The sequence below is a fragment of the Misgurnus anguillicaudatus genome, chromosome 23 (assembly GCF_027580225.2).
Source record: "Misgurnus anguillicaudatus chromosome 23, ASM2758022v2, whole genome shotgun sequence".
Taxonomy (NCBI): domain Eukaryota; kingdom Metazoa; phylum Chordata; class Actinopteri; order Cypriniformes; family Cobitidae; genus Misgurnus; species Misgurnus anguillicaudatus.
Window position 1 is genome coordinate 36,601,578 of NC_073359.2, and position 13,106 is coordinate 36,614,683.

Consider the following 13,106-nt stretch of genomic DNA (forward strand, 5'->3'; position numbering starts at 1 on the left):
TTTGGCACAGACCTCAAAGACGTCGGCCATTAGGACCGGGCAAATGCTGGAACACGGGCGTGGCAGTAGGGCTCTGTAGCGCCCCCTGTAATGCAAAAAAAATATTGGTGCACAAATCGGGCAAACATGTACGCACATGTACCAGAGTTGGTACGTATATAGATCCCATCGACCTGAACAACTTTCACAATCAAACCTATTAGCTCCGCCCAACAGGAAGTCGGCCATTTTGGATGGTTTAAAAAAAGCATACTGTGAACTTTTGAATACTCCTTCTAGGGAATTCATGGGGTTGACACCAAACGTAGTGATCATGATGCCGAGACATTGTACTTGCTAAATTGCGAAGGAATTTTTGATATCTCGAACGTTTCTGCCATGACGAGGCGACAAATTCATGGCGAAATCAGAGAAACAGGAAGTGTCTAATATCTAAGGTAAAAAATGTCTTATTATGATGACACACGGGGTGTTTGTTCGTCTGAAGATTCTAATTGCATCGATGTGCCTATTTTGTGAGTCTCGGGTATAGCGCCACCACCAGGCGCCAGGAAGTGTTGCAGTCACAAAGGTTGATTTTTTTGACAGTTCCATGTGATGTTCTTTTAAATACTCATCCTAGAATGTTTATGCGATTTACACCAAAAGTGGTCAACATGATGCTGAGACATTGTAGATGCTAAATTGCGAAGGAATTTTTGACATCTCGAACGCTGTTTCCATGGCAACGCTTCAAACTTTACTTTAATTTCAGGCATATTTAAGGCTCTTGGCGTGCTTAGATTAACTTTAAATTTGGCACACACATGAGAGTTGTCAGCTGTTAAGTTTTGACAAAAAGGTCAGATAAAGGCGTGTCTATTTAGTGGCTCACTAGCGCCCCGTTTGTCTAAATGTGGGGTTTCTTTTTTTTACAGTACCCAAATTGGTCAGTAGCAACATGAAATAGTCCACTGATATTTACCCACTTGATGCACGTGCCCACTTTGCATTGTTTTCTCGGAGGCACCGTGTAGCGGAAAAAAAACGTGCGAGGGCCCGCCATTGCTGCTTGCAGCTATATTTTATTATTTTTTTTCAACACTTGACCTAATTTGGGTCCCTTAACATACTCGAAAACTCTTGAAATTTGGCACACATGTCAGAGTCCCGTACCACTAGGCTCATGCAAAGGCTGAAACACGGGCGTGGCACAGGGGCTCTGTAGCGCCCCCTGTAATGCAAAAACAAACATTGGTGCACAGATTGGGCAAGCATGTACGCACATGTACGAAAGTTGGTACGCATATAGATCTCATCGACCCAAACAACTTTCGCCCTCTAACATTTTAGCTCCGCCCAACAGGAAGTCCGCCATTTTGGATTGTTTAAAAAATGCATGCGGTGAACTTTTGAATACTCCTTCTAAAGGATGCATGCGATTGACACCAAAAGTGGTGAACATGATGTCGAGACATTGGACTTGCTAAATTGCGAAGGGATTTTTGATATCTCGAACGGTTCTGCCATGGCGAGCCGACAAAGTTGTGGCGAAATCAGAGAAACAGGAAGTGTCTAATATCTAAGGCAAAAAATGTCTTATTGTAATGACACGCGGGGTGTTTGTTCATCTGAAGATTCCGATCGCATCGATGTGCCTATTGTGACTCCCGGGTATAGCGCCACCACCAGGCGGCAGGAAGTGTGTCAGTCACAAAGCTGGATTTTTTTGAAAGTTCCATGCAATGTTCTTTTAAATACTCCTTCTAGGATTTTCATGCGATTGACACCAAAAGTGGTCACCATGATGCCGAGACATTGTAGATGATAAATTGCGAAGGGATTTTTGATATCTCAAACGCTGTTTCCATGGCAACCTGTCAAACTTTACTTTCATTTTAAAGGCATATTTAAGCCTTTCAGTTGCATACAGTTAACTTTTAAATACTCCTTCTAGGATTTTCATGCGATTGACACGAGAAGTGGTCAACATGATGCCGAGACATTGTAGATGATAAATTGCGAAGGAATTTTTGACATCTCGAACGCTGTTCCCATGGCAACGCGTCAAACTTTACTTTAATTTCAGGCATGTTTAAGGCTCTTGGCGTGCTTAGTTGAACTTTAAATTTGGCACCCACATCAGAGTTGTCGGCTGTTAAGTGTTGACAAAAAGGTCAGATAAAGGCGTGTCTCTTAGGTGGCTCACTAGCGCCCCCGTTTGTCTAAAATGTGGGGTTTCTTTTACCTACAGTCCCCAAATGGGTCAGTAACAACATAAAATAGTCCACTGATATTTACCCACTTGATGCACTTGCCCACCGTGCATCGTTTTCTCGGACACACCGTGTAGCGGTAAATAAACGTGCGAGGGCCCGCCATTGCTGCTTGCAGCTATATTTATTTTCTATTTCTCTTGTTTTTATTCTTATTTTTAACTGTTTTATACTTCTATTCCTGTTTTATTCTTTTTAACACATTTAAACAGTTTTTATTAAAATCACATTCATTTTCTTTTAATTGATATTTTAAATTCATGTATCTTTGATTTTTGTTTACCCATTTCTATGTAAAGCACTTTGAATGACCTCTGTGTATGAAATGTGCTATACAAATAAACTTGCCTTGCCTACTAATGCCTCACGGATATGATCAGCAGTATTCACCTTATTCCGCCACGCCCCTTTTTAATTATTCGCTCTTCCGCATTTTGTCAACCGACTTCCGCTGCTAATATGGCACAGTGCATTCGGTGGTTAATTTTGGTGGTTAGAAGATTGTTTGTAGTTCACTATAACTTTAGCGAAATTACAAATATCGCTACTGCTGTAAATGTTTTAAATTAGGAGCACGGTTAAAACTTCATACGACGCTCGGATAGTCTTATATTGTCCCATCAATCGTCTCGTGGTTAGACGATATGAAGCGGCCGCGGCAAGTAACCTGGCATATTTAATTACCTGGTCATGTCAGGAGTTGATGGAGCAACATTGAAAATTATTAAAAGTATGTCTACCAATATTTACACAGTGATTTCGTCTTTTTTTTATAGCAAATGTGCACCTTAGCCAGTCCAATAACTATTTCGTTTTTATGTGGTACCATGATAGAATTCATTTGCAAACTTGCCAACCCTTATTCCTTCAAATCAGGAGACTTAAATCCTTTTAAGTGGAATCTACAAAGCTCACATATGGTTTAAGAAATTCCTTACAGATAATATCTGATCACACTGTAAAGGTTTATATAATTGCATGGGAGGTTACATCTGATCACATAGTAAATGTTTAATATAACTGCATGACATGTAACATCTGATCACATTGTAAAGGTTTAATATAATTGCACAACATCTGATCACATTGTAAAGGTTTAATATAATGCACCACAGCGGAAGACATTGTAAAGGTTTAATATAATTGCACAACATCTGATCACATTGTAAAGGTTTAATATAAATGCACAACATCTGATCACATTGTAAAGGTTTAATATAAATGCACAACATCTGATCACACTGTAAATGTTTAATATCACTGCATGACATCTGATCACATATGAAGGTTTAATGTAACTTTACAACAGGTAAAGCAAGACCACCCTGCAATAAATTAAGACACAGCTTTATCGGAGTCATCAGGAGCTGATCCCAAGTGTTTTTCTGGAAGCTGTTGGTGTATGTACTGGTAAAGTGCTTGGCGACTGTGTAATGGATGCAATATCAACCCTGTGTAAAGCTGAACCAAAGATGGTTGTTTCTCAGTAGAGATTTGTACATTTGTGCCAGCTCAACACATTGAAGCAGTTTCTCGGACAGGGTTTACAGGACTAGGATTTAATTATATTAGGACATTTTAGTTTTTACAAACAAACCCTACAAAAAAACAAGACTGGTGCGCATCTTGTGACAAAACAATGGCACTCATGTTGAGGTATGTCAGTAAAATGTGTTTTTAAATTATTGTAGCTCAAATATGCATTTTAGCTTGGGACCAGGATAAGCCCTGTCCGGGAAACCGCACCATTGTTTTCCCATATCAGATGTAGGTTGCTTCAGGTTGAGTTGTGATGTTAAAGTGTAGTTGTGATCAGAGACGGATGGATCCTCCCATTGTGTTTCTGCATCACAGTTTAGGAACATGTTGATTGTATCATCCTCACAGTTGTCCACTGCATCACTACACATCAATGCATCTGTGAAAACAATATAACCATAAAAATGTTTATGTTAGTATTTAAAATAAACTTGCATCATGAGAATTAATATATAAATGGCACCCATACTTAAACAGAACAGTGTGTAAGAGAGAGATGCATTAAAAAGAGACAGTAACATTATACACACAACCTTTAACTTCAGTGTTAAATAATACGTTGTTTAATAGGTCAATATCTGAATGAGAAATGAACTGACATTCTAGCATCTGAAATCTCAGTAACTTGTAGGAATCACGTGGGCTACTGTAAGAATGCAATGTACTATAATATCTCGTTGTACTATCGTAAATATAAAAATATAGGTGGACAATTAAAACCATTCAAATAGTTGCATTTTATAAACTAACGTTACTGATCTTAAGTGTATTTGTAGAACGGAGTTCACAAATCTAACTTTAGGCGAACGAGCACAAAGTTACCTAAGATAGCTTACCTGAAACTGGCCACCTTTTCAACACCCGGCGTGGTTTAAAGTTACCGGAACATCGTAGTCGAACCTTGGGATAAGGGTATTCCTCAGTTGGCTTAAAATTGGTAAGAAAGAAACATAAAGGCGCTCGGGTGAGCTTTTTAAGCTTTAACGCGTCGCCTTCAGTCACTGCCTCAGCTGCTCATCGTCTATGCGGCCGGAAGAACGTTGACAAAATGAGCGAAATGGCGCCGCCCTTGTTGTCGTGAAAAATAAGGTGAATAGATGACCTGGTCAAGCTGCGGTGTAACAACGGTGCCTTCACCTGAACCGGTATCTTCATACTCTTGCTCTGTCCCTGTCAACACACCCATGTGGGGCCCATATGGGATGGATATGGGCTAGTGAGTGGGCCCCATGTGGGCTGCCCAGATGGGGTCCAGTTAGTTTTGTCCGGGGGTTCCATGCTGGCCCCATGTGGGCAAGCCCAGATGGGCTAAAGGTGGGCTTTACATGGGCCCTAGCTAAAACCCACATGGGCAACCCAGGTTTCTCCCATCTGGGGCCCTCATGGGCTGATTATAGGGCCCCTGCTATTCTACCCATATGGGTAATAACCATTATGTGCTAAAAAAAATTTGGGGGCTTATTTTACAGTCAGCCCATACTTTAACAATTGTAAGATGTTAATATGGTCTAGTGGACCCACCACATAATTAGGCTTTTAATTCAGTACAGCCATAACAATTTATGTAAAAATACTTAACAGATGTTTACTTTAGCTCAATATTACCAATGGTATATATTAGGGCTGAAACGATTCATCGAGTTACTCGATTTACTCGATTCAAAAAATTCCTCGAGGCAAAAATTCTGCCTCGAAGCCTCGTTAAATTCCTATGACGCACACTACACGGGCCGAGATCTGATTCACACAGACCGTTTTTCAATGTTCAGGAAGCACATCATAGCGCGTGGAACATTTTGAATTTAGTTGGCGCGATGGCGGAGCGAATATGTCCATAAACGGCAGACAGAGAATGTCTAAAGTTTGGGATCATTAAATTCAGCATCTGAACCGAAAACATCCACTGCTGTTTCACCAAGCGTCGATGAAACAAGGTAATGTAGCTTCCGCTGATTTTAATCCCATACTGTATTTGTAGTGATGTCGTTATGCGGTTTGAGTAGATATGATGTTTAGCTTTGATGTTTTTAAGTAGTAAACGTACTCACGTTCAATTGCAGGAGAGTATAGCTTAAAAAAGAACCCCTTCACACACACGCATGGATTTTACAGGTGTGTTTACCAAAAAACGGCACCACAGTGCAATCATATATGGGCAACTTGTAATCTGATATATTTTGTTCAATAATAATAATGTCTGTCTTATTGGAGTTTAGCATAAGGAAGTTATTCTCTCTCACGCGAGTCAGACCGATCGCGCAATGCATCACATATGCTGAAACTTTTATGTAGCCACGCAACAATAATTTCAGCATGCATTCACTGTATACAACGGGACGTGATGATGTGATTTTTCGAACGGATTCTTAACCTAAAATGAACCGCAATGCAAGTGATCCAAACCAAATGCAGCGTTCTATCGAAAATGAATGTATTTCTGCGGTACCAAAATGCAATGAAGCAACTGAACGTCTGACTGGGATGTCACTCTTCCTCACGCACAGCAGGTGTGCACACACAGGTTGTTACCATAGCAAATAGGCTCACCCCAGAAATTATATATTATATGTTAGTAGCCTAATGGTAAATGCTGCAGGTGTAGAAATGTACATAAACCAGATATTTACTTTGATATCAGGGCTAGATTACAGCATGAAACCTGTTGTGCATATTAATAAATTAAAGTGTTTAATTGTTGGCACTGGCACTTATAAACACTAAGGGCCCTATTTTAACGATCTAAGCGCATTGTCTAAAGCGCACAGCGCAACGTCTAAATGAGCGTGTCCGAATCCACTTTTGCTAATTTAACAACGGGAAAATGTTTTTTGCGCCGAGCGCATGGTCGAAAAGGGTAGGTCCTATTGTAATGGGAGTATTTTGGGCGTAACGTGCAGTAAACCAATGAGAGTCACAGCTCTCATTCCCTTTAAAAGCAAGTTGCGCTGGCGCTATGTCTAATCCCTATTTAGATGACGGACTTTGTAAACTGAAAAACTAAGGGGAGGAAGAAGATCCCCAGTTTAAGATTAATGTTAAATAATTGTGTTGTTTTTCACTTGTATTGAAATTGTTATTTTTTTTATTAAAACCTATAAAACCCGTTTTCTTTTAGTCATGGAAGTAAAAAGCAGGCTTGTAATTGCTTTAAATGTATGGCTATCCAATATCATCAAAACATAATTTACAAGTATGTAAGATAAGGTTTGTACTCTAAAAATACTTTATTTGTAACAAACAGGAGATAAAGAAATTACAAACGGCTCTCCTCACGTTTCAGCACTTTGGACAGCGTTTTTTTTAGCAAAAAGTTTTTTTAAGCATTACTTACAAATGTTTCTCATCTCACCATATCCACAGGTACATCATATACAATAAATCCGTGAGGTAGCATTAAAAAAAAACATTTAAAAACAGACACATTTGTTCAAAGCAAAGCATTTATTTACTTACGAGGCTGCAGGTGAAGCAGCTCTTTGCGCCTTCTAACGTCTCATAATCTTTCCTCATTTATGTCCAAGAGACTCAATAATAATCTTTTACATTCAATCCTTTAATCTTTCATATTTAAAAGCATTTTTGTGCTGCTGCGCATTCATGTACTTTGTGATAAGCAAACCCGCGTTGTCCTCCCGTTTATAGGCGCATATTACTAATGCGCTCTTTAAATAACATAAAACACATTGCACCATTGACTTTAGACCAGGTTTTTGTTGGTCAATGGCGTAGTCTATTTTAGTTGCCTCAAAATAGCAACGCGCCAACAATGCGCCTGAACACACCTCATTTTCAGACCAGAACGCCCATGGGCGCAAAAGGGGTCGCAAATGCATTTGCTATTTAAACAACGCGGCGCTAAACGTGAAAATTAGGGTGGAAACTAGCGAAAGACACTTGCGTCGCGCATTGCGCTGCATTGCGCCGGGTGTAAGATAGAGCCCTAAATGGGTAAAAATTGAAATAAATAGGCTTATTTTGTGGAGCCAAATACCTCTGTTTTTTTTTTAGAAATAAAAGCCAAATGCTTGAACATTTTACAGCCAAGTCATTTTCGTTATGCATTATTTGTTTTGGTTGTTTAAAAACACACACAAAAAATTATCCAATTACTCGATTAATCGATCGATTCAGTGCTAGACTAATCGATTACAAAAAGAATTGATAGCTGCCTGCAGCCCTAGTATATATATAATTTATGGTTCTTATTCACCATTTACCCCTGTGGGATCACAATTATGATCATATATTTTTTGTGAGAAAATAAGGAAATACATTTATAAAAATTTTTTAAAAAATAATTTCTTAGAACTTAATCAGAACAGGTGAAAGTGTTTGAAATGTAACAATTTTGTAACTGTGTGTGGGAATAGTAGTTGCAGGAAAAAAAAAACATTTGCACACACAGACAAGACACACACACAGCAGGAGTTAGGAGAAGGACACAGTAAAGTTTCATAGCACCTAAAATTATTACTCTCAGGTTTAGTAGAGCCGAACACCTCTTATGTAATAGTTATGTGTAGGAGGGTGTACCACGTGCAGTCATTGAAAATAAGTAATTTTTTATGTTCTTCACAGAAAATGAGCCACGGTCAATAAGTTTGAGTTAAAAGAAATAATAAATAGCATAACTTTTTCTTTTACCAAACACTGAAAACTGATCCCACAGACCTGAACACAACAAGCTACAATAACAAAGAGACCAGTAATACAATTAATGACATTTTTATTAAAGTACATTTATAACAACATGCTTTTGCAATGTTCCCTCACTGTTAGACCTGTTTGAGTTGTGACTCACTCGGATCTTTCACCCGGATCTTTAAATTAACTCATGAGTCGCGAGTCTCTAGTATCATTAACCCGGATCAGTTGAGTCCTACTACAATTCAAGGTAAAACCATAAACAGCGCCACCACACACACAAACCTCTTTCAACATTATTAATGAGACTTCGCTCGCTCTACATATCCACTAAACCGGCTGATCTGCACGAGAACTGACCCAAGATGCTCACGCAGAGCTGAAAACATTGCAAACTCGAGAGACCTGCTGATCAGCGCGAGCCGCAAACTGACATGAGATTCTCACTTGGAGCCGGAAACAATGCAGACTCGAGAGACATGTGAATCTGATTTGACTCGAGAATCTCTCAACTTTTGTTGTGGATTTGCTTTTGAAGAGACTTCAGTCGCTCTATAGATTCATTTGCCGTGCGAATCAGCCGGAGCCGGTTAGTGGATCTGTAGAGCGAGTGAAGTCTCATGAGTCCCATGGTCTGCAAGTCTGCAATGTTTCCGGCTCTGAGAATCTCGAGTCGCGTGTATCAGCCGGTTACAAGTGGGTCTGTACTGAGCTTCCTTGGCAATTTAGCAATACTGACTCAAGTGACTCACACAACCTGGATCACTTTAGTGAGTGATTCACAATAACCCGAATCCTTAAAAGGAATTGAGTTTGCCAGGCCTACTCACTGTCACAGACAGAATTAGTTTCTTCCACCTCAAATGAGCCTGAAGTCCTTGTTGAGGGGTTGCCTGTCGGGCCTGTCTATTACCCCCCCCCCCCGGTCCCTAGCACCAATGAGCCACTTGGAGACCGCCTTCTCTGCATCTTTATGGGTGATTTGGCTGGTCAATGTGTTTTTCTTTAAGCCTCCTTCAAGAAACAAATATAACGGTCACTTACTTCATATGTGCCAACACAACTCTCAGCCAGGACTGTAAAGACAACTATGTTAAGAAAGGCGCTATATAAATTAAGATTATTATTAAAAAAGGCACACATTCTCTTAAACACACAAGCTAAGCAACTGAGAGACATGTGCGACACTGCTTAGCCAGGACAACAAACGATCCATTAACAATTTTTCAAATCGACATGTTTATAATCAGGGTATTGTGACACCTTTCTATTATCGGTACAACTTAAAACATTATCCACATGCACACCTACCATGTATAACTTTATACAGTTTTAAGGACTTGAACTCTCTCTTTCCATTTTGGCCCAGAAAGTTATACTGCCTGGACAGGCCATGGTCTAGAAGGAAGGTCATCATTCTTTTTGTGGCCTCGTCAACAGCCCCCCCCCCCCCATGTCAGTCACAGCTGCAACCTGAGGGAGAACAAAGGCAATACAAAGCAAATTTATCTACAGTATATTGCTCACTGGAGAAAACCACTCAACATGAAAAAACTGCCAGAACCATATGTGTGAGCTAGGGGTGGAACTGTACATGTATTCGTATTGATCCGAAATGATACAGGCGTCACGGTCTGGCGCATGAATGTACACGGAGAATACATGGTATAAAAATAAAATTAATGCAATGCGGAACTACTGCGGAACATTGTGCTTTTGTCAAACTGTAACCTACAACTGTCACCCAACCAAAATATCTCTCTCTCACTCTCACTCTCTCTCTCTCTCTCACACACGCACACACACACACACACTGTTTAAAGCAAAAAATATTTTCCAACCCCATTTAAACACAGTCTGTCGGTGCCATCTTTTGGAAATTCATCATATTGCATTGGTTTTCATTTCTTGAACAAAGCACTAATCTATTTATTTTTAAGTTACACATTCTAAACTGATTAAAAAAAAAAATTCAAATGTTTTTAATGGTAGTATTATTCTATACAGAAATAAAGTATTTATAATTCAGATGAGAATAAAGTTAGTCTTAAATAAAATATAGGAAAACAAATATATTGATCTGAAATATAGCACATTAATTTTTTATTAATTCAGGTACAATTACCCAGACCTGCAAACTCCTCAGAGTAAAAAAGTTGATAGTGGCGCGCGCGCGCACAGCTCTATTTTTTTATTTAAACATGAAAATGACACATTTCTGACCGTGACTTAACAAAAATGCATTTTGTAAATAGTGCTCCTTACATTGAATAAACAATCTTACAAACTAATAATGTGCTATTGTTCATAATGTAAATTGAACTAACAATACAATGTAAACATTTCAAATGACAGACTTGAATGCAAAATGCAGCCCTTTATTATACAGAAAGTTGCTGTTGGTGTATTAGCCTAGATTGGCTTGCCAGATTGTTTTATCTAAACAGCCCTATGTTGTTAGAAATTACTGTTTACCAGGTATACAGCCACCAGGAATTAATGGGGCTAGGCTAAATTCTAACACATGTAGGGGCAGTTTCCCGGACAGGGGTTAGACTAGTCCTAGACTACAATAAATGTATGAGCTGTCCAAACTGAAAACAACTTACACTGACATATCTTAAAATAAATCAGTGCCCTTTGTTTTGCCTCAACATGCACACAAGTAATGTTTTTAGTAAGGCATGTTTGTTAAAACTAGTTATATTTCCTAATTAAACTAAGGCCTAGTCCTGGCTTAAGCTAATCCATGTCCACGAAACCGCCCCGTATTGTATTAATTAGTCTAAGTTGAGATAAGCACATAGTAAAATATTGAAAAACAGTGTTTTCCTTTAACGTTACTCCCGCATCAGCTGTTGTGTAAACAGTCACATTTACCCACATCACGAATGACTGCCTGTGCAAGCGCGCACCACAGCCACCGTAATGAATAAGTTATTCAGGGTAACGTCAGCTCAGAATTCGAGTAGTAGCTGTATATCTCGGAACTCAGGGCAAAGCACCCGGGTAACGATAAGCCTAGCTAACGTTACTTATGTTAAGGTTACAACCTCCACTCGTCATGGTAAGTTAGCTAACATTAGTCATTTTGCTCGAAGCATAGGCAAACTTAATGCAAGGTCTATATGTATTACCCGGCGTTGACTCGTTCCTAAAAATACAATATAAGCGGTAGCTAACGCTAATTAAATCAAGAAAACAAATTGTTGTTTTTGCTCCAAAAAAGTTGACTTACATTGAATAAGATGGTTCCTTCACATTAAAAGTGCCCATGAGACTCTTCAGGATTCTGGAGGAAGTGCTAAGATTCCGATTGGCCCAGAGAAAAGCAGGTGCTAAGATTCCGATTGGCCCAGAGAAATGTCAATTATAAGAAATATCCAATCATATTTGGCAATTCTAGCCCGCATGGCATGCAGTTGAAGGGCAGCCTCCCGACCCCCCTCACCTCCAAAAAAAAACTCCCCGGTTCAACGCGATTCACGTGAATGACCCAATTGACCAAGAAAACAGCGATTGTCGCCGAAAAGCGATAAGTTTGCAGGTCTGATTACCAAACATATCTAAACAACCAAGAAATATATTTTGTCTTTTTATTAATTTATTTCATAAACTAATTATATAAAACTATTGTCAATGCACTACATATAAAGTGGTTCTATGCATTTACTTTATTAATAAAACTTAACATTTTCTTAAAATTAAATTAAAAATACAAGGTTTAAGACATTTATTTTACTTTGGTGGTATGCAAAAAAAAATGCAACTAAAAATAAAATGATTTTCTTTTTTATTGCTTTTCCCTCCATTGTACCAAACTAGTACCGAACCGAGATGTCAGAGCCAAGGTATGAACCGAACCGTGACTTATGTGTCTGTTCCACCCCTAGTGTGAGCACACCTGGGGAGTTTCAGATCAAATTCACTAAAAAAGCCCCCCAATAACAATTTAATTGCGTTGCACTACCCTAGACTTAACATACCAGATCAGATATGAAGTTTGGGTTTGCCAGTTTTTCCTCCATGATTTCCACATCCCAAACTGTCTTTAGGGGGAAGCCCTCCGGGGTAGAAGGGACGGTGGTGCTCATGCTGCCACGCTGTTGTAGAAGTGTTTGTAGTATCCTCCCCTGGATTCTTTGTGTCTCTTTCATCTCCTCAAGCAGTGTAAAGATGCGAACAAACATGTTGTCCCTGATTTGTCTTCAAGGGGTTTCTGGTGACGTGGTGGTGGGTTGAAACATTGGGCCTTCTAAGGTTATTCAGAGGTGGTGGAACTGTCAGCCTAGTAGATGGTTGTGAAGACCTGAGGGTGGATGGAGGCGGTGCAGGTGTCTGCACAGACCTGAGGGTGGATGGAGGCAGTGGAGGTTAGGGCTGCACGATAAATTGCATGTGAGTGTCATGCGCATCTCAACAGTAATGCCGGTTCCTTGATTAGTAGTAAATCGCCATCAGCTGTTTTCAGACGGAGCGGCATTTACTACACAGAGCCGTAGTTCAATGACAACCGGGGCAATTTCGCAGTAATTATCGCGGACGTATCACCTGCGATATGGCCCAGCTTGTCCGCATATATGTATGCGATATGGCCCAGCTTGTCAGGGAACTATGTCTCTGTGTAGTAAATGCCGCTCCATCTGAAAACAGCTGATGGCGATTTAA

At 39.6% G+C, this 13,106-nt stretch overlaps 1 long non-coding RNA gene across 1 annotated transcript; it reads right to left on the reverse strand.

The window, feature by feature from the left end:
- Positions 1 to 3,452: 3,452 nt before the first annotated feature.
- Positions 3,453 to 4,888, reverse strand: LOC141359480 (uncharacterized). Its single transcript, XR_012365949.1, has 2 exons — positions 4,631 to 4,888; positions 3,453 to 4,173 (listed from the first exon to the last, which is right to left on the reverse strand). It is a non-coding gene; the product is annotated as an uncharacterized lncRNA (long non-coding RNA).
- Positions 4,889 to 13,106: the final 8,218 nt, after the last annotated feature.